The sequence below is a fragment of the Phascolarctos cinereus genome, unplaced genomic scaffold, assembly GCF_003287225.1.
Source record: "Phascolarctos cinereus isolate Bilbo 61053 unplaced genomic scaffold, phaCin_HiC Scaffold_4;HRSCAF=312, whole genome shotgun sequence".
Taxonomy (NCBI): Eukaryota; Metazoa; Chordata; class Mammalia; order Diprotodontia; family Phascolarctidae; genus Phascolarctos; species Phascolarctos cinereus.
In genome coordinates, this window is record NW_027555847.1 from 442,585,529 (window position 1) to 442,606,608 (window position 21,080).

A 21,080-nucleotide genomic window follows, 5' to 3' on the forward strand; every position below is an offset into this window, starting at 1 on the left:
GAATTCCTGTCTTTTTTTTTTACATATGAACTATTTTATCATCTAGAATAGAAATACACATGGAGGAAGACGCAACAGGAAAACAACATCTATTTTCAGATAAAAATCTGAGGTTAAAAACCTATTCTTCCTTTCTCTCCTATTATATATACCCTACCCATTTCCTAATTCTATTTCATCTCTTTCATACATAAAAACCCATTCAAGGAGTTTTAAATATTGATTTCTTCCTTATTTGACCACTTGTGTGATTTTTATTTAATCCAAACATTTTGGCCCTAGATTTTGTTCTTCTCATGTTGTTTTTTCTGACATTTTCAATTCTTTGTGACCCCATTTTGGGTCTTCTTGGAAAAGACACCAAAATACCATTTCTTTCTCCAGCTCATGATGAGGAACTGAAACAAATAAGGTTATGTAACTTGCTCAGGTCACCCAGCTAGTAAGCGTCTGAGGCTGCTTTTGAACTTGGGGCCCTCCTGACACCAGGGGCAGTGCTCTATCCACTATACCACCTAGCTGCCCCCTTGACCCCTAGATTACATAATATTTAGCGCACTATATTATATTTCACATTATACTTTAACAATGGGAGCACCTGATTTTGGGGAGGCATAGGGATTCCCTTAATCAATACAACTATTCTACAATTTAGGAGTTTTTTAAAAATCACTGTTCCGAAAAATTCAACAACTTGTGACCAATCTGGTGATAAACATCCCTTATCTTACCTAGATTTGTACTTGGACAGTAGGCATACTCGAAGCCTTTCCACAGTGATAGGACCTACCAGAGATTGCACTGGCATATCCTTGGAGAACCTGCTGTCTCTCTGCAAGGATGAGGAATCAGAACAAGACTATGGCCAATGAATTTGTTTTGTATTTTATGCTTAAAGTTTTTGTTATAAAACTTTATTTTTCAGCTAACATCAATTTTTTTTCTCTCTTTTACCCTCTCCCTTTGGAAAACAAACAAACAAACTCTCATCCTATTTTGCACACTGAGATATCATGCTTCATCATCACTGGTCCTCTTGAATTATAGTAATTGTGATAATTATATTCTTTAATTTTTCATATGTTAGTTACATCGTCTCAATAAGACTGAATGGCCTTTGACAAGTAGGCTTTATGCTGGATACCTTTTTTCCCCCTATATCTGACAGTGCTTTTAGGTCCAGTGTTTATCATAATAAATACTTATCAAATTGATTCCAACTGAGCAGTGAAATTATAACTCTCTAATTGCATTTCAGTATCTAAAGGTCTACTGGAGTCTAAGATATACATAGGAGACTGTCTCTTGATTCAACATCTTGATGTAGTGGAGATTCATTTTGCTTCTTCACAGGCTGAAGGAGGGAGGACATAATTATGTATAAAATGAATCATAACTTGAGCTTGATGAATGTGGTTTTCAGCTAAAGAAAATGCCATGTAGCACAATGGGAGATCACCAGTAAACAATTTAAGATCTGTGGGAAAGCATTCAACTATATGGTAGAGGCCAAATAAGTCACTTCCGTTTACATAATTGTTTGACCTCATGGTCAGAATGTTGTCCCAGGTATTTTTAGAAAATTGAATATTGAACCTTGGAAATGACCTTCTAGATCAGCTGCTACAATTTTTTTTTTTTTTTTTTTTACAAATGAAGAAGCTGAGGCCCAGAGCACCTGTATGACGTGTTGCATATACCTCTGGGTAGCAAGCACAGAATCAGCAGTTTTAGATAAAGAGCCTGCAAGATAAGCAACTTGTTAGCTTCCTATTAAAAGGTCTATTCAGTGTGAATGATTTAATTTTCTGCTTTTAGAGCTATATTAAATTATATTATTTACCAAAAAAGTTACTGGTGACTAGAAGTCATTATCAAGATGAGTCTCAGAGGAAAAAATTAAATTATTTGGTTCTCATCTGCTTAGAGGTAAAATGGTATCTTTCTGTTTAAAATTTTTCTTTGAAATCATGGAATTTAAACAGAATTAATTTGAGTTAATGTTGCAGGAGAAGATATGAGAATAATCAGGTCATTTGTTACTTTGAATATCTAAATGTAAAGTCAGTGATGACTGGAGGTACAATACCAGGAAAACTAAAGAAATCAACTTGAGATAAAACAAGGAAAATGTACTTATAGACATATTGACTCCTTCCCTGAGAGGGAGTGGGAGCCAAAGAATCATAGAATTAGAGCCAGGAGGTACCTCAGAGGCAACTGAGTTCAAAACACCCTTTCTGTAGTCTACAGTTTTGCAGATTGGGAAATTGAGGCACAGGGAGGTTAAATGACTTGCCCAGGATCACAAAACTAATAAGTATTCTAAGCAGGACTTAAACCCAAGACTTCAGTGTTTCCTTAGATCAGTGGTTAAGAGACAGGATTTGGAATTAAAATGTTCTAGATTTGTCTTATATCTGCTACTAAATCGCTTGCTTTTGGTCACATCATAATTGTTTATTTTGCTGTATTTTCCCCTTAGTCTCCCCTTAGCAAATAAGAGTTAATAAACGGACATATCATTTTTTTGTAACCATGATTAATTCATTTAATGTGCTAGGGCTATGGCCAGGGGGAAAAAAAAAACATGTATAGGGCATTCATAGAACATGGTCTATGCTTTCTAGTAGTTTCTATTTTTAATTTATTTTTTGTGTGTTTAAAATTCTTACTTTTTTTATTATGACTTAAATTATTATTTGGGCAGCTAGGTGGTACAGTGGATAGAACAATGGCCCAGGAAGACATCTTCTTGGGTTCAAATCTGGGCTCAGATACATACCAGTTGTACAGTCCTGGATAAGTCACTTAACCCAGTTTGCCTCAGTTTCTTATCTGTAAAATGAGCTGGAGAAGGAAATGGCAAACCACTCCAGTATCTTTGCCAATAAAGCCCCAAATGGGGTCATGAAGAGTTGGACATGACTGAAACAACTCAATAAGAACAACAAACCATTATCTTCCCAGTGATGCCATATGGCTACAAATCATGGAACATCACAATCTCAGAAGAGTAAAAATTGTAGTTGATCTAAGAGGCAATGGAGAAGAGACATATAGCAAACAAAAGCAGACTTCAGCATATTCCCTATGATGAATTGCTTGCAAAAAGTGGCATAAAAGAAATCTTGAAGGACAAATGTGAGCAGAAAGGAAAGTGGGCAAGTCATGTACTGAGAACAGGCTAAAGATAAAAAGCCTGACTGCTACATGGGAACCTACAAAATGTTAAAAGGTTTAGATGGAGAATTTTAGTGTGTTGGTTAGATTTTCTGGGGAGAATTTGTAGAACTACATGGCAAGAATCAATACACTATGCCACTTGGCACAGCAGCTTTTCCAAACCATTTCATCCTTACTCAAATCTCTCCATAGCTCCTCTTCCCCCAGCCTCTCAGCTGAGAGCATAGCCTTACATTTTACTGAAAAAACATGAGGCCATTTACTGAGCATTCCCTCTTCAAGACACTCCATCTCCCAACTCTACATTTTCACTAGGTGTTCCCTGCATTCCTAGAATTCTCTCCCCCCTCATCTCTACCTCCTGACTTCTTTCAAGTCTCAGCTAAAGTCCCATCTTCTGCAAGAAGCCTTTCCCAATCCCTTTAATTCTAATGCCTTCCTTCTGTTGGTTATTTCCAATTAATCCTATTTTATACACACACAGACACACACACATATGAATCCTATAAATGTATATATATGAATCCTATATAATTATATATATGAAATTAATATATTAATATATTATATATTATTCTATATATAGTATTATGTGCGTGTGTGTATAAATATTTACGTAGTTGTTTGGACATTGTCTCCCCACTAGACCATAAGATCTTTTAAATCAAGGACTATTTTTGCCTTTCTTTGTATTCCCAGGCATAGTGCCTTAGGCACATAGTGCCATAGGCACTTAATAAATGCTTTTTTAATGAGGAGGAGGAAGATGAAGAGGAGGGGCTCTGAATATTCATTTCGTCTGGTCTTTGGAAGCAGAGTGAAGTTTTAAGAAGAAAAAAAAGACAGGCAATATGTCAGAGTGACCCAGGAATAACGTGAGTCATTAATAAACAACAGGGAGGCTTTTTAAGTTTCCTTCACAGGATAGAACATATTAGATTGCAATAAATGTTCCCATGTTGTGTTTCACAGTAAAGATTTAGAAATATAGAAAAAGAAAATATAAGTTATATATTAATATTTATTAATCCTTTCCCCAAATTTGTAAGTATAGCCTGATGCCTACAATATATGGGATATGCTAGATGGGTTGGCCATGTTGTTTAAATGCCAAACATACCCTTGCCAAGAAGACTATCTTATGAAGAATTCATATAGGGCAAGCATTTACAGAGTGGTCAGAAAAAATGAAACAAGGACACTCTCAAGGTCTCTCTTAAGAACTTTGGAACTGGGGGACAGGTAGGGGACGCAGCGAATAGAGCTCTGGTTGTGGTGTCAGGAGGACTGAGTTCAAATCCAGCCTCAGACACTGATACTAGCTGTGTGATCCTGGGCAAGTCACTTAACCCCAATGTCCTCACCAAAAAAAAAAATTTAAAAATAAAAAATATAAGAACTTTGCAATTGATTATGTGACATGGGAGACCCTGGCACAGGACCCCCAACCATGGCATGCCCTCTTCAAAGAAGGTGCTGTGCTCTGTGAGCAAAGCAGAATTGAAGTAGCTCAAAAGAAATGTGTGATGTACACATTTAGAGAATCCACCCCAAATGATCACATGGACTGTTTGTGCCCTACCTGTGGTAGATCATTCCAAGTTCATATTGGTCTGATCAGCCACAGTCGGGCACACTGTGATTTGACTTCAGCATAGTGATGTCATTTTGGTCCCCTTCAAGGACGAAGGACAACACCCATTGGATAATGATTTTTCCCATTGCATCTCAGGTTTTGATGAATTCCTACTGCCTTTCCTCAAAACAAAATTTGTCAATCCACAACATAATATAAATATGTTGACACTGCTGTTGCATGTCAGCCTGAGATTATTCTGAGAAGATATCTAGAGTATCAAAACAAGCAAATGAGTTTCATTTGGTTTGCAAACACCAGCCTAAGCAAACCTCTTCTACTCAGTTATGGTGGTCATGTGGCAGTCAGATCTCATATTTATAACTCTGTAAGGAGAGCAGGGGTAAACTGACCCTTCATTTTGAATTCTTTGATCATCGTGCTTAGCACTGCGGGGAAATTTATATAACCAATCACCAGAAGCCTATCTCTTCAAATAACCTTCTTTTCTACTGCATTTCTCAGGGCCAGGATGCAGTGCTCATCTGTGTAAGCATCTGGGACGGTAATATTTAACAGGCCAGATTGCTTCTCTCTTAGCTTTTTCAGTGGCATTCTTCTCTTCCTGTTTTTGTAATGGATCAGTCTTTGGGAAGAATTATTCTCCAGTAACATAGTCTTCTCATCTCTAGGCTTAATTGTATTGTATTTTCATACATTAACTTTCTCTAGACTTGTGTCCATGCAGAACAAAAGCTATTGTGCCAGGTCTGTCAGTACTCATTCAAGATTAGGAGGAAGGAGCAAAGGAAAGGGAAAGCATGTCCCCAGTAGCTGTACTCTCTGTGATCCTGAATGCAGTGGTCAGATGACGTGAACTAATAGAAATGGGAAGTCAAAGTCACGTGATGAGGCTGGATTATAAGGGTTCCTTGGCTCCTCTGTTCCGCCTTTTAAACTCCTTCTCTTCTTCAGTTGCATTGGGTTCATCTTCCTGAGTTCAAATTTGGCCTCAGATACTTATTAGGTGTGGGACCCTGGGCGAGTCACTTAACCCTGTTTGTTTAGGGTCCTCATCTGTAAAATAAGCTGGAGAAGGCAATGGCAAACCACTCGAGTATCTTTGCCAAGAAAACCTTAAATGGAGTCACTGAGAGTCAGACGTGTCTAAAAGGCTGAACAGCAACGTCCAGGAATTGCCCTGGCCTCCTGATTGGTGAGAATTCATCTTATCTAGCCTGATTCAAACCCAGCACACTATTTTCTGACTATCTGTATGCCTTGCTGCTTTCACCTTTCCATTTCTACCCCTAAGAATATTAATTAGATCAATATTACTATTCATAGAAAATACATATCAATCAATTGTCCTATGACTCCATTCTATATTCCTGTGATTTCCCAGACAAAAATACTCCTCCCTGACTACCATTCCCTAATGTTTTCTTCCTGTGTTAGGATAGAAGCATCTTAAGGGTAGGAACTGTCTTGTTTTGAAATTGTCTCCGCAGTACTTAGCACAATTATGTGGCATGGAACGGTTTTTGTTTTGTTTTACTTTGTTTATTCATTCAGTTCATTGAGACCTTGACGACGCTGTAGCATATAGTAAGCCAATAGGGGACCACTCTTCCTCATCCAGAGCGCACATAGCTAATACCTTTTGGACACAAAAAGAACACAAGTTTATGAATTCATAGTCATAATACAGTTAGGTGGACTTTTGAACATATAGTCTTCTTTCTGTATTTTCTGTACTTAGCTAGACTTTTGAAACGCTTCACATAAACGTTTATGCACTGGGTTTCTAGTCCGTGAGTGTGATCATTTCAAGTAATACAATAGAAGGGACCTCAGAATGAAGGTATCTAATCCAGCCACATCTGAGTATCCAACACCTAACGTGTAGGTTGGTCATTCAGCCTCTTGTTGGAAGATCTCTAGCAATGAGACATTAGCTGCCTCATTAGGCAGCCCATTTCACTTTGGACAATTCTGATTGGGAGGTAGCTTTTTCTTATGTAATAGCCTATAACAATAATTAGTTCATTTTAAGTGAGGGGAGGCATGTAATGGCACCAGGCCCATGTGCTTTCTTCCTCTGCTGTTTTATGCAATTTCTATTAAACAAAAATTTGAGAAAACAATCAAAACCATTCTGAGTCCCCGTTAGGAAAATTCCTATAATTTAGGCAGCGATTTAGCTCTCTGCTTTAATTATAATTCATATATATATTTAGCTAATCCCTAACCTCAGTGAAGTTGAGGCAAAATTCAGGCTATTTGAAATGTTTGGGTACATAAGCAGTAAGTATGTTACTTCTGCTAAGGGGGAGTTAAGAAAAAAAGCCTCTATTGTCACTGACCCAGCTCTTAAGGAGGTGGATCTAACCAGTGGTGTGCTTCAGTGTGACCATCGGCTTCTCCTTCATCTCTCCCTTCTCAGTCACAGCTCAGTCCTATTTCCTCTTTCCCTTCTTGTCAATTGGGCCTGGGCTCCTGATTGTTTCTGGTTCATGTCTCGATGTCTACATGCCTTTTCCACTGCCAGACATTTGAAATCTCCCCTCAGTTCTGAACTAGCTCCTGCTTTTTATATAAGCTCTTTGGGAAAGTTCAAATCTTTCTCTCTCAATTGGAAGAGACTTCCTGTCTCATCTAACTGAAATATCTTTAAGGCAAAGAGGTGCACAAGCCATGTTCGCATGTCATTGATCTGCTTGGCACCCTATAAGGTAGAATCCAGAGCAACGGATACAAGTTGGCAAGAGGTAGATTTAACCTCTATAGAAGTGAGGGGAGGACTGTATTGATTGTCTCACCCTACTTAAAAGTAATTACCCTTGTTAAGTAAGAATATTTCTTGATAGCCAAGTGACTCACTTCTTACCTCTAAGATTCAATTTTCTCATCTTTAAATGGGGTCAGTAAGGACAGTGGTACTTAGCTCACAAAGATTTTGTGAGAAATTTGATTTGACATGTCACTTGCATAGTAGCACTAATTTACTGGTTCCAAAACTAAGATTAAATGACACCTCTGACTCCATACCTTTCCTGATCTTCCCACCCTATTACTAATGCTTCTTTTACAAATTATCTTGCATTTATTTCATCTATATTTTATATAGACTTATGACTATGTATGGGGCAGCTAGGTGGCACAATGGATAGCACAATTAGCCTGGAGTCAGGAAGATTGCTTTTCCTGAGTTAAAATCTGGCCTCAGACACTTACTAGTTGTGTGAGCCTAGGCAAGTCATTAGTTTCCTCATCTGTAAAATGAGCTGGAGAAGGAAATGGCAAACCACTCCAGTATCTTTGCCAAGAAAACTCCAAATGGGGTCGCGAGTTGGACACGACTGAAATAACTAAACAACCCAACAAATGTATATGTGTGTGTGTGTATATATACACATATATGTATACATAAAGTATACATATATGTGTATATACTTATATATGTGTGTGTGCATTTCTGGATAAGCAAGCATTGCCTCATAGAAGGGCAGTAGACTAGAGTTGCCCTCTTTGGGGGTAAGGACTATTTCATTTGGGTCTGTGTACCAAGAGTGCTTATCATGGTGCCTAATACATAGTAGGTTTTTATTTAATAAACTTTTGTTGATTAATTGACTTTTGACCCATCTATACTACCCCTTTTTTTGATTTTCTTCTCAATAGACCACATAGCTAAAAATGCCCCCTTTCTCATCTTTAGCATTTGTGGCCAATGTAAGCTTGAGGTTGATGTTTACTCTTAGAAAACCATGCCATTCTCTATTTTCATCCTCAGCTACATACATTGGCTTCCACCTTCAGGACATTTCTTTTAAGGATTTGAGCTGACAGATTAGTTCCCCTATATATTCACTATCTTTTTAAAAAAATTATTTCCATGGGTCTTAGATGAATAAGCTTTCCCATACCAGTGTATTTCAAAAACTATTGCATATCTAAGCAACTGAAAAATTTGACAAAAGCCCAACCACTAATTCACATACACTGGAATTTCCTGGTTCTCTCCCAAGTAATACTAGATTGTGTTGCTTTTCATGCCACATAGAGGCAAAGCTCCAGCATTCATCGGTAGGATATTTGCCTAAAGTTGGTTTTCTGGTAGTTGCCGATTTGCATTGGTGAAACATTTCTTTACCAGAAGATCATGTTCATGGTACTGTCAATCATCAAGGGACCTCAAAAGTTCTCTAAACTCTTCATTTAACAGATGAGGCAGCTGAGGACCAGGCTGATTATCTACATGACCTTGGCCAGTTAGGTAATCAATGACAGAGGAGGGATTTGGGCCCAGGTCCATGGATAGCAGAACCAGTGCTCTTTCTACTACCTTCCCACACCAATACAAACCATAGGTTTGGACTAAAATATTTTTAAATGTTCATTATGAATGCCCTTTCTTCGGTTCATCAAGGATCCATGATTTTAGCGATGTGAGACTGATACAAATCATTATCCTAACAGAGCTGTGTATGTGTGTAGCTATGACTTTAAAAGTTCATCATTCAATGACCAGCCTTCATGCTATTAACCCTTCCAGAAAACAGTCTGGACAAGGGAAGTGAAAATTATTATTCAGTAGTAATAGCAATAGCAGCAGCAGGTTATTGTTTGTCCTTCATTCTCGAAGAGGACCGTGACATTGGGAAGGTGATGCCATGACATGCAAGTGAATTGGATTTAGGTGAGGGAGGGCTGTGCAAAGCCACCAGCCCCACTTTCTCTTCCAGAGCCATCTGGGTCCAGTGGTGATGTATAGATCAGGACGCCTGGAGATGGCCTGCAGCAGCGTGTTAACAGTAATAGTAATAATTTGTTATTGTTCCATCATGTCCAGCTCTTTGTGACCACATTTGGGGTTTTCTTGGCAAAGCTACTAGAGCGGTTTGCCATTTCCTTCCCCAGCTCATTTTACAGATGAAGGAACTGAGGAAAACAAGGTTAAGTGACTTGTTTAGGGTCAGACAGCTAGTAAGTGTCTGAGACTGGATTTGAACTTGTATCTTCCTGACTCCAGGCCCAGTGCTCTATCTACTGTGACACCTAGATGTCCACAACAGTGGTAAAAGCTAACATTTAAATACAGGGAGCTAGGAAGTATAGTCATAAAGAATTTAGTTTAAGTCCTGTCTCAGGCATTTACTAGCTGGGTGATCCTGGTCAAATTATGTAACTTCAGTTTCCATCTCTTCCTCTGCAAAATAGGAAAAATTATAGCACCTGCCTTATAGAGATCACATGTAAAGTGATTTGCAAACCTTAAAGTGCTGCATATGCTAGCTATGATGATGATGTATTGAATGATGGTCCCAGACTGTCCTTCAGACAGATATATGTGCGTATAGTCTCTTATTAAGCCCCTACATGAAGCTTGCACTCCATTTGTGTAACCTTTGACAACCAATGTTCCTTCCACCTCATCGTGAAGACATTGGAACAGGACTATGGGTCTCACAGCAGCAGTAGTAGTAGTATGTCCATCAGAGTACTCATTGAAGAATCATTGCTATCATGTAAGTGACATAAATTTCTACTGAAATCGCTGTTTATGGAAAATCATTTAGACAGCACAATAAATTGGGCCTGGTTCAGGCCAGTCTCCTTGTGGTCCATATCTGAAACTGAAATGAAATGAGGACATATGAAACCAGTATAACAGCCTGTGAAGTTTACTTAGCCACAGCGGAGGAAGAAATATCAAGGATAATGTGCTCATTCATCTGAGCATTGCTTCCAAGTCTTGTTCATACAGCTCCTCTATAATCTGAAGCTTCAAGGAAGGGCTCCAGGCCCTCTGTGTTCTGCCTATTTTTGTGCCCAAGTGACCAGGAAACCGTATCAATAGCTCAGTCCTTAGTTCCTCAAGCCAATCAGATCTCAAGGACAGTTTCAACATATTTTTAAGGAAAAATTGTCCTAACTTGGGAGAGGAGGTTTTTTTTAAAGATATTGCTCCTACCACACACAGTAGGTAATTTTACTCTGCAAATACAAACTTTAAAAGTACTTAGTTCTACTATTATGAGATAAAAATAATGACTACATAGATGAAACAAGAATATGTGTCACTGGTGTAACCTTAGAAACAACCTCTTCCAAATACATTCACTGTATACAAATAGGGTCATAACATGGGTAATTTTCCACTAATGAAGCCCTGGAAATAGTTATGGGGTAAATCAAATTATAAGTAAACGAATGAGTAAAAATATTCAAGTCCCTAAACACCCTAGACAAGATAATGACTCTGAAATCGTTAGGGTGGTTATGACCCTACATTTAAGCCAAATATGGAATTTGACTTAAAATTACCATCCTGGTCAAAGAGATGTACTTACCATTTGGGAGGATAGAATAAATTCATTTCCATAGGGAAATAATGTACATTTTTTGGGCAAGCCTCCAGTTCTGATTTAGAACTCACAAGCTCAGAGCTAGCTTCCCGAAGGCATCCTTGATACTGAATACGTCCTTTGTTTATGAAAGTAATAGGTTAATGCCTTCCTTGTTTGCCTTTTGAAAATTACATTTAAAATAAGGCACCAAGTCACAATCCAGTCTGTAGAGAGAAATTTTCAGTTTTGCCCAGAGGGGATTATGTACGTAATTCTCATTAACAATAATATGATTTTCAAATAGAATTCTCTAAACACTGGGCTGTGTATTCATCCATTACTGTCTGGGCTCCAAGACATGAAACTCCATTTCTAATACTGTTTTAACTGTGTCACAGCAGTTAGAACCCAACTATGATTAGTGTGACAGCACAATTACAAATTTTGAGCCATCTAGATTGTGTTGAGATTATTTTTCCTGAAGCTATCCATATTGTATTAGTTTACAAATAGTACCCGATATTTCTATAATAATTGCACGCGTATGTGTGTGTACTTATATACATATGTATATAAAGAATCCATGCGGCATAGAGAATAGAAAACTGGTCTAAAGTCTAGAAGACCTGGATTCAGGTCTTAACTCTGATAAGTAATAGATGTGTGACAGTGGGTAAGTATTTGTCTTCTCCATAGCCCAGGCTAAGACTCTCAGTTGAGTTACCAGTCTGCACCAGAGTCAGAGAGTCAGTCGGTAAGTATTTATTAAGTGCTTTCTATGTCCAGGCACTGTGCTAAGTGCTGGGGATACAAGGAACAGCATATGATGGTATCTTCCCTCAAGGAGGTCAGAATATAGTGGGAATACATGGAGAATACATAAAAAGAAGATGAAAGTCTGACAGCTGAGGTGGGAAATGATCTCAGGAAGTGAGAGTTTGAGTTGATTTGATCTTTCAGAATGATGTTTCTGGAGATCCTGAAGTCCAGGAAAGTAACCAGGTGACAGATGTGAATTAAGTTGTGGAGGATTTAGGAGGAGATCTCCAATGTCCACCCTCCACCCTCTCCAAGCAGAAGGAGGAAGAGGGATCCCAGGGGCAGGAGGTGTTGAGGGGGTGTGAGTTGATTTCATCTTACAGAATAATGCATTTCTGGAAATAATGAATAGGAAAATAGCTGCACCAGGGGAGGGAGTTCCCACTCTGGTAGTATTCCCATTAAAGAAATCCTAGATATACACCCTTTCCAAAATAAACAACCAACCATGGCAATACCCTTACTATGTAACATACTTGATATTCTGTCTGTTAGAAGTTTGAATCAAGGCCATGTCATTTGACAGTCAGTAGATAAGTGAATGGAAGAGCTATTACCTAGCCAGAATGCTTAGATATAAAGATGTAAGGTTGTTAACACATTACTTAGAAAAAGAGATGCTATGTTGATTGGGAACTTTTTATTCCAGGAATAGATAATGGACTTGCGATTTCATTGCCATAGGGCACCCTCTTTACTAATGCAAGTCATACTTTCTCTGCAACTTAAGCATGAAGAAGTTTGCCTAGAGCACTGAGAGAATAAAGGACCTTCCCAGGGTCTTCACAGTCATATGTATATATGTTGGAGGCAGATCTTGAACCCAGTTCTTTTTGGCTCTGTGACCCCCACATCACATTGCCTCTCTATAGATAAAACCAATAGTTAATTTAGTTCCAGTTTATAAATATATAAAATGTAAGAATGTCCATGTCAAAATTACTAAGGAGACCATGGGAAATTAAATCTACTTCCAATTTCTACTTATTCCTCATCACGAAAATAAGTAGGCAAACATTTTCTATATTGGGTCTTTCTTGATTATCTCTAATGAGAGATAAGACTATGTGAATCCATTTCCAGAAGACATGATTGAGGAGGAACCATAACATTTTAGAGCTAGAAAGAGCTTTAGAGATCATCTATTGCATAATCTCCCTGTTCATAATTTTATTATATTGTCAACAAGCCCATACACATTGAATATATTTTAACCTGATCCCTAATGAATCTATTGCGATTCCACCCAATAAAAGGGAGTATCATTGAGTTTGTTACAATTTTAGGGAGTTGATCAGAGGAGTTCACTAATCAGCTTCGTAAAGTTATTGGATATGGGACTTTGTGGAGAATGTGGACATGTTCTTTGACAGCATCATCGAGAAAACTGAGGGACCTCTTACTGGGACATGGTCACTGGCGATAAGGCTAGCTCAAAGTTTATCTACTGGGGTTGAGTAACGGGGGTTACTTAGCTCAGACTACTATAGCTAGGAAGTACTCCCTTTGTATAGGCTTAATGAATTGGAGATGACTTGCAGAGTCAGATCTTTTTAGAGATATACTGAGAGGCTGAACGTCAGAGAGCAACAGAGCTAAGATCAGACCTAGGAACTTTTGGGGAGGGTGTCAAGGGAAAGACTATACATGTACACAGTCTCCCTCTTGGAATCTATAATGGCTGCCTTGGAGGAGAAGCACTTCATCACAGTTACATATGCTCTCATTCACATAACCCAAGAAGAGACTTGTTGAACCTCTGAGTTTCTGGACCTTGAATTTCTTCTCAGGTATGAAGAGGCAATGATGCAATCTCCCAGCCTGATAGATGGCAGCCCTGGAAAGAAGAATGATGTGGCCAAATGGTGGGAGCTCCTGAACCTTAGCCTTCTAAAGGACTTTAAAACATTGTGAACCCCAACCTTCCTGGGTAGAGGAGGGGGGGATTTACTAGATAATGCTCTTGGAGAGTTTGAGGACCCAGCCTTCTAAAAAGAAGTTCCTGGCATGTTCCAGTCTCTTGGTAAAAGAAGAACCAAATGTGTAAATCTATAGCTAAGGGACCAACACAAGATTAAACCACATTATGGAAGTGCAAAAACCTGAATTTTGCCCTTTGCTATTACTGTGAGTTATTTGAACAGTATAAGTCTGATGGGAAGGGGCTGCCTTTCTAGAAATCCCGATTTTGTTTCCCTTATGACAGCAGTCCAAGCCATATTGTGGCATATGAGTATTAGGTACTGTAGAAGGCCCTGGGGGAAGACTGGTCTCATCAGAGAATCAAGAACATCACATCAGTTGTTTGCAGGCTACTGTGAGTACTTTCTACATGACTGCATTTTCTATGGGGTGAAATACTACTCTATACCTGGTGAACATCATAGCTTTGACTACTTGAATGGGAGCTGGGGACCTATGTATTCACCTTTATGGATATGAGCTGTATTCATGCTATGTTCTGAAATTTTCCAGGGGAAATTGGATAGGGAGAAGGCAAACCAAAGAGAGATAATTTTGAAGGGCTTGCCTCCAAAATTTAATCCTTGGAGTAAGCCTGGAACCTGGGGAATAGGACCACAGGTTACCCAGATGAACCTATTCCTGACAAATATCTTTCATAAAAACTTGTATTCTGAAAATCATACATCCCTAGGGTACTTTCACAGACAACACTCTTTGTAGGAATCATTTTTAGAACAGTGTAAATTATTTGCTGTGGAGCCTCAAATTTCACTTTTTTTCCTCCTCCAATCTAGCAATTATATTACTTTTCTCAGGAACGGTAGTGCCTCAGAGCAGTCACAATGAACCTGTTATGTCAAACCATACATTCTTTTTTACTCTCCTCGTATTCAGAATCAATAGGGCACCGTAGCCTAGGTTACCATGACGCACTCCAAAGCCAGGGAGGAATAGAATCCCAGGCCTACAGTTGATGAAAACTACAGGTTTGTAATGGGCAGATTATCCTTGGCAATGTACAGCAGCTCTTTGGGCCATTTGTTTTCTTAATTAATAGCTTAAATATCAATATTAGTCAGTATCAAATATCAATAGGGATTGATATTTAAAGCCAGTAGCACCTTAGTGCCATTTGATTCCCCTCACACATCCCTCCCCCAGTTTCATTTCTACTTTATCAAATGACAACTCAAGAACAGGTTTTACAAATAATTTAAATCTAACTCAAATATCTTAGAGATTAATCACGCAATGGAAAAATTAGATAAAAACATTACACATTCTATGAGTTTATTCTTCCTATAAACTTCTACCAGGAACCCTTCTGCTAACAATCTCTTAAAGAGGGGAAAGCAGCCGAAGATGTCAGGAGAAACTAGCATGACTAATAGCTAGGGGAGTTAGGTGTGTACTATTGCTATTACCCACACAGAAAAGCTGTAAGGCTTATTCCTATAGGGACTGCACCTTTACAACAGGCTCATGCACCTGATAAACAACATCATGAAGTGAGCACAGCCATCCTGTGTCCCACGTTGGAAACCTCCTAAAAAATAACCTGATGCCATCTCTGTTAATATCCTTTTTTTTTGTTTTCTAGTACTTTTTTTTCTGTAATGTCCATCCTGAAAAGAATTTTCTAGAAGAAAAGGAACACTTACGAGGGAACTGAGCAAAGCAACGTGAACTTGAAGGAGGAAGAGAAAATGCGTGTCATTCATAAATAATAGAAACATATTAATTAGTAAATTGTTTCTACCCAAGGGAAATTGTATTTGGCTACTAACATATGAACAAGTTGAAGGAGTTCCCCGTGACATAGATTTGCATGAAATGCAGAATATGATTCAGCAGTAGGCATTGATAAGTAAAATATGTATTCACCAATAGATATGAAAGCATCATTTTTTTCCCTGGTAAATAATAAGCGATTTAAAATGCCAAAGTTACTTATCCAATCCTTGTTTTGTTTCAGGAGGGGTTAATGATATTTGCGGTAAGGAATGGAGAAATGATACATTTTCACAAATTACAAAGGTTTCATCTTAGCAAATCCCTAAGGCTAGATATGATTCTTGAGAAAGGTTGTGGTAATGTTTACATCATATTTATGCATCAGCCTTCAGGATCTGTAATCAAAATGCTACTCCCTCTCACTATTGGTGTTAATGCTAATTATCCTTGAGATCTTAAGGAAAATATTCTACTATACTTTTATATAGGTACATATATACGTACATAATATGTGTATGTGTTTATACACATACACATATTATGTATGTATACATAATCTTTCATTAGATTCCTTACCCTACCGAAATTCACCCACAGACAATCCTAACCCCTGGGTCATTCATAACAATTCTCTTATTTCTGTGATCTTGCAGCTGAATATCTCTGGTAGAAGACTGGAAACGCTGCAGACTCCATCTACTACATATTTATGTTACTGAATCACTAGCCAGAGATTTCAGCATGGGAGAGAGGTTAGAAAACTGGCTTAGGAATCAGGCAGACTTGGATTCAAGTCAGGTTTTTAACATGTCGTACCTTAACTATGTGACCCTGGGAAGGAACTTAAGCTCCCAGTATCCTTAGGCACCGTCTAAAACAGTAGATTGCAGATGAATTGTTTGTCTTCATTGGTAGTAGGAGTTTCCCTCCTTGGGAGTTCTACACCAAAGAAATCACAGGTCTGGATTACATGTAATAATAATAATAGCTCATGTAGGGAGAGACCCATATAGGGAGGCCCCCCAGTTTCTACGGCTATCATGACTTAAGGAAGGCATAATAGACATCTCTAGCCTCTTCTCTTCCCCACTCCGCCCCCTTCTCCAAGAGAGTCTTTAATTCCTGCGTGAGGGGAAATAAGAGCAGAGCCTTGACCACTCTGCTCTCCTCAGAGAGAGGGAGTAATTGGCTCCAACTGTATTCATATGCTCCTTTAAATATTGTTAGTCTAGGTGGTATGACGGGATTCAATTTAACTTCTGATTGCTTTGTCATTATTGGGGAGGGAACCCCTAAGCTCTACAACGACGAGCTTGACCCCCTTTTCCCACAATGAACATATATAGTGCATAGCAAAGAAAACTCATTTATCCAAATTGGTCATGAAACAGAAATCAGAGAAAGTATGCTTAGGAGGATATATACCAGATGATACAGAGTGAAGAAGCTCTCCATAGGGAACAATATAACTAGGAGAGACAGTGTCCTAGATCTGGTCAAGGAGAAATTCCCTTGAGTGTCTACTGTAACAAGCTGGGGAGAGAGATGTGATGGAGGTCACCATCTCTTTTTATATCTTCCCAGAGTTGTCTTCAGCAACCTGATGTGAGGTTGGCCTCTTTTGTCTTTCACATAGAAGCTGGAAAACAGAAGCACCCAAAGTGACTCAAAGCTCAAAGAAGACCTGAAGTCTTTGGAGTCCCAAAGAAGACTGAGAATCTCCTGTTCTCACCAACTCTGCCCATCTCTCATGCAGGGCAGGACATAATCTCCATTACTGAGAAAAGAGTGCCATACCAAAGGGCTTTGGGACAGGCATTACACCCACATTTATATAGCACTTTAAGGTTTGCAAAGTTGTACAGTTGCAGTCTTATCTTCACAATAACTCTATGAGGTAGGCACTATTAGTATCCCTATCTTACAGATGAGAAAACATTCACCTCATTCAATCATTTATTTCCATGAGGCTTCATAGACACAAGAATTAGGGGAGCCCTGAGTAACTGGCCAGGGCTAGTCAGGTAGTAGATTCCTGGATCTGTTTGCTGAGACTTGCCTTATTGTTCATTTGTTTTCCTACTAGAATCACTATTATTCTGACTATAATGATTATTGTAAATGTCACCCCCAACCCAGGAAACTAAAATCTACCTTGCAATCCTTACTATGGCAAATTAGGATGAAGTTAAAAAAAAAAAACCACAATAGTGTGAAGCAGGATCAAAGGGACCTCAACTAGGGTGCTTTCCAAGGGCAAGATTAAAATATCAAAGACTGCTAGTGGATCAGAGAGGCCTAGAGGAGCTGCCTGGGCTCTCCTGGGACTTTGGTCTGACCCTGGGCAAAGGCAACAGCAGCTGTTCTGGACAGTCTCCATACATTTGCACCACCTTCTCTTGACCCCAGGAGGCTGACAGAGCCTGGGAGCTCTGCCTCCAGTCAGCTTTTCTATTTCTGTCTGCGTGCTTCCTCTTCCCTAGCACAGCCTAGGCCTCTGAAGCTAGTGAGTGAGTGAGTGAGTGGATAGATTCCAGCCCTAGTTACTCTAATGACGTCCATTCTTCTACACTCTACCCCCTCCTCACCACACACCTGTTTTCACTATTGAAGCTTCACAGAGCCACAAAGCTACAAAAAGTGGAGAGTCCCTACCCAGGACTCTGATGTTGGAGAGGGGATTGGCCTGGAGCTGCTTCTCACAGTCCCGGCCTTTTGGCCTACTTTTTCCTGCTGTTATTATTACTAGGATTTTGACTGTGATCATCATCCTAGATGTCATCCTCTTGTGGAACAATTCTTGCAGTTTCAACTTAGAATTGTTTCTTTTTTCCCCCCTTTCTTCCTATCCTTCCTTTTTTTCTTTCCTTCCTTTCAGTGAATGTGGGGAAAAGGGTAGGGGATCGCATCTAGGGTGCCTCCCAGTGGCCAAATTAAAATATTGAACTCAATTGATGGATGACCTTTTTTTTTTTTTAAATGTGCAGGTAAATATCTTTTACCATCTGATTTTAGATGAACCTGATGCCCACAGAGTGGCTGTAGGAGAGCTAATCCAGCTGCCTTGGCCTTCCTGTGGCTTTATCTAGAACCCTGGCCGATTACACCATTGGCAACCTACCTTTTTTACACACACACACACACACACACACACACACACACACACACACACACACTCTGACATATACCCTTTCTTGGCCCATGAGAATTTCACATATATGTATACACACATGTATATGCACACATGTAAAATGTATATACATATATGTGATGTGTATATACATACTATATGCATACACATATAGATAATATTCATGCATGTATATATATAAAATATATAGATGTATATGCTTGTCCCACCTCATTTCCATTTCTTCATGTAGCACAACTGGGATGCTCCTTGACAGGTCAGCATTCTTGTCAGCAGAAAGTTCACCATCTTTCCCTGTATTTTCATGGCACTGTTCCCTCCTGGTTCTCCTCTTAAATATCTACATTTCCTTCTTAGTCTCTAACTGGATCTCCATCTAGGTCCTACCTACTAATTGTGATTGGCCCCAAGGCTCTATCCTGGGCCTATTCTCTCCCTCTACAGTATTTCCCAGGGAAATCTAATCGGCTCCAAAGAGTTCAATATGATTTCCAGATATGTACACCCAGTGTTAATCTCTACTGAGAAACACCAACTCTGCAACACTGTCTTTTTTTGTTTGTTTGGGGGGAGAATTTTTATGTTTTTTTTCTAATTACATATAAAAACAATTCTTAATGTTCATTTTTTTTTCAATTGAGTTCTAAATTCTCTCTCTCCATTCCTCCCATTCCCCCTCCTTGAGAAGGCAAGCAATTTGATATAGATTATACATGTGTAGTCATATAAAACATTTCCATATTAGCCATGTTGCAAAAGAAAACACAGACCAAAAAAACCAAACAAGAAAAATAAAGTTTAAAAAGTATGCTTTGATCTGCATTCAGACACTATCAGTTCTTTCTCTGGAGATGGACAGCATTTTTCGTTATAAGTCCTTCAGAATTGTCCTGGAACATTGTATTGCTGAGAATAGCTGATTCATTCACAGTCAATAATCATACAATGTTGATGTTACTGTGTACAATGTTCTTCTAGTTCTGCTCACTTCCCTTTCAATCAGTTCATGTAAATCTTTCCAGGTTTTTCTGAGAGTATCCTGCTTGGCATTTCTTATAGTGCATTGGATTCCATCACAATCATATACTTGATTTGTACAGCCATCACTCAATTTATAGGCATCCTTTCAATTTCCAATTCTTTACTACTACTAAAACAGCTACTTTAAACATCTTTGTATATATGTCCTTTTCCTTTTTTAAAAGATCTTTTTGGGATACAGACTTAGTAGTGGTATTGCTGGATCAAAGGGTATACACAGTTTTATAGCCCTTTGGGCATAGTTCCAAATGGCTCTCCAGAACTCCACCAACAATGCATTAGTGTTCCAGTTTTCCCACATCCTCTCCAACATTTGTCATATTAGCCAATCTGATAGGTGTGAGGTGGTATCTCAGAGCTGTTTTAATTTGCATTTCTCTAATCAATAGTGGTTTAGAGCATTTTCATATAACAACTTTTATGTCTTCTTCTGAAAACCACCTGTTCATATCCTTTGACTACTTATCAATTGGAGAATGACTCGCATTTTTACAAATTTGACTCATTTATATGTTTGAGAAATGAGGCCTTTATCAGAGATACTTGATGGAAAACAAAACGAAAAAACCCTCTCTTTTGCACAATGAAAACAGGATGTCCCACAGGCATCTCAAACTCAACATGTCCAAAACAGAGCTCATTATCTTTTCTCCAGACTCTCCCCTTTTCCCAACTTTCCTATTATTATTGAGGGCATATCATCCCCCTAGTTACCTGGGCTTGCAACCTCCTTCATCCTGGACTCACCCCATATATTCAATCCATTGCCAAATCTTGTCATTTCTACCTTTGGAACATCTTACGTGTATGTCCCCTTCTCTCCACTCAATCTGCTACCACCCTACCACCCTGCGAGTTTAGAGTCTAGACTTTAGACTCTCAGAAACTCCCACTTGGACCATAACCTGCTGGTCAGTCTTCCAGCCTCAAGTCTCTCTCCACTCCATTCTACCATCTATTCAGGTGTCAAAATGATTTTCCTAAAGTTCAGGTCTGACTATCTCACCCTCCTATTTAATGAACTCTAGTAGCTCCCTGTTATCTCTAGGATTAAGTAAAAAAAAAATCCTTCATTTGCTATTTAAAGCCCTGACAGCTGGATCCCTTCCTACCTGTCCAGTATCCTTACATTTTATTCTCCTCGATATACTCTATGACCGAGTCACACTGGATTACTTGCCATTCCTTCCATAGGACGTGCCATCTTCTGACTCCATGCACAATCTGTCCCCTTGCTTGGAATGCTCTCCTCCTT

The 21,080-nt window shown here is 38.9% G+C and overlaps 1 long non-coding RNA gene across 3 annotated transcripts in view; it reads left to right on the forward strand.

Moving 5' to 3' along the window:
- The window catches only part of LOC110214740 (uncharacterized), a 231,906-nt gene that overhangs the window by 145,440 nt on the left and 65,386 nt on the right, over nucleotides 1–21,080 (forward strand). The window contains exon 4 of one of the 3 annotated variants that reach the window (XR_002326356.2): nucleotides 13,725–14,240. The exons of 1 other annotated variant lie outside the window; for it this stretch is intronic. This is a non-coding gene — a long non-coding RNA (uncharacterized LOC110214740). Of the gene's footprint in view, nucleotides 1–13,724; nucleotides 14,241–21,080 lie in introns of those variants that run through there. One more of the 3 variants, XR_002326358.2, reaches the window with a different exon arrangement.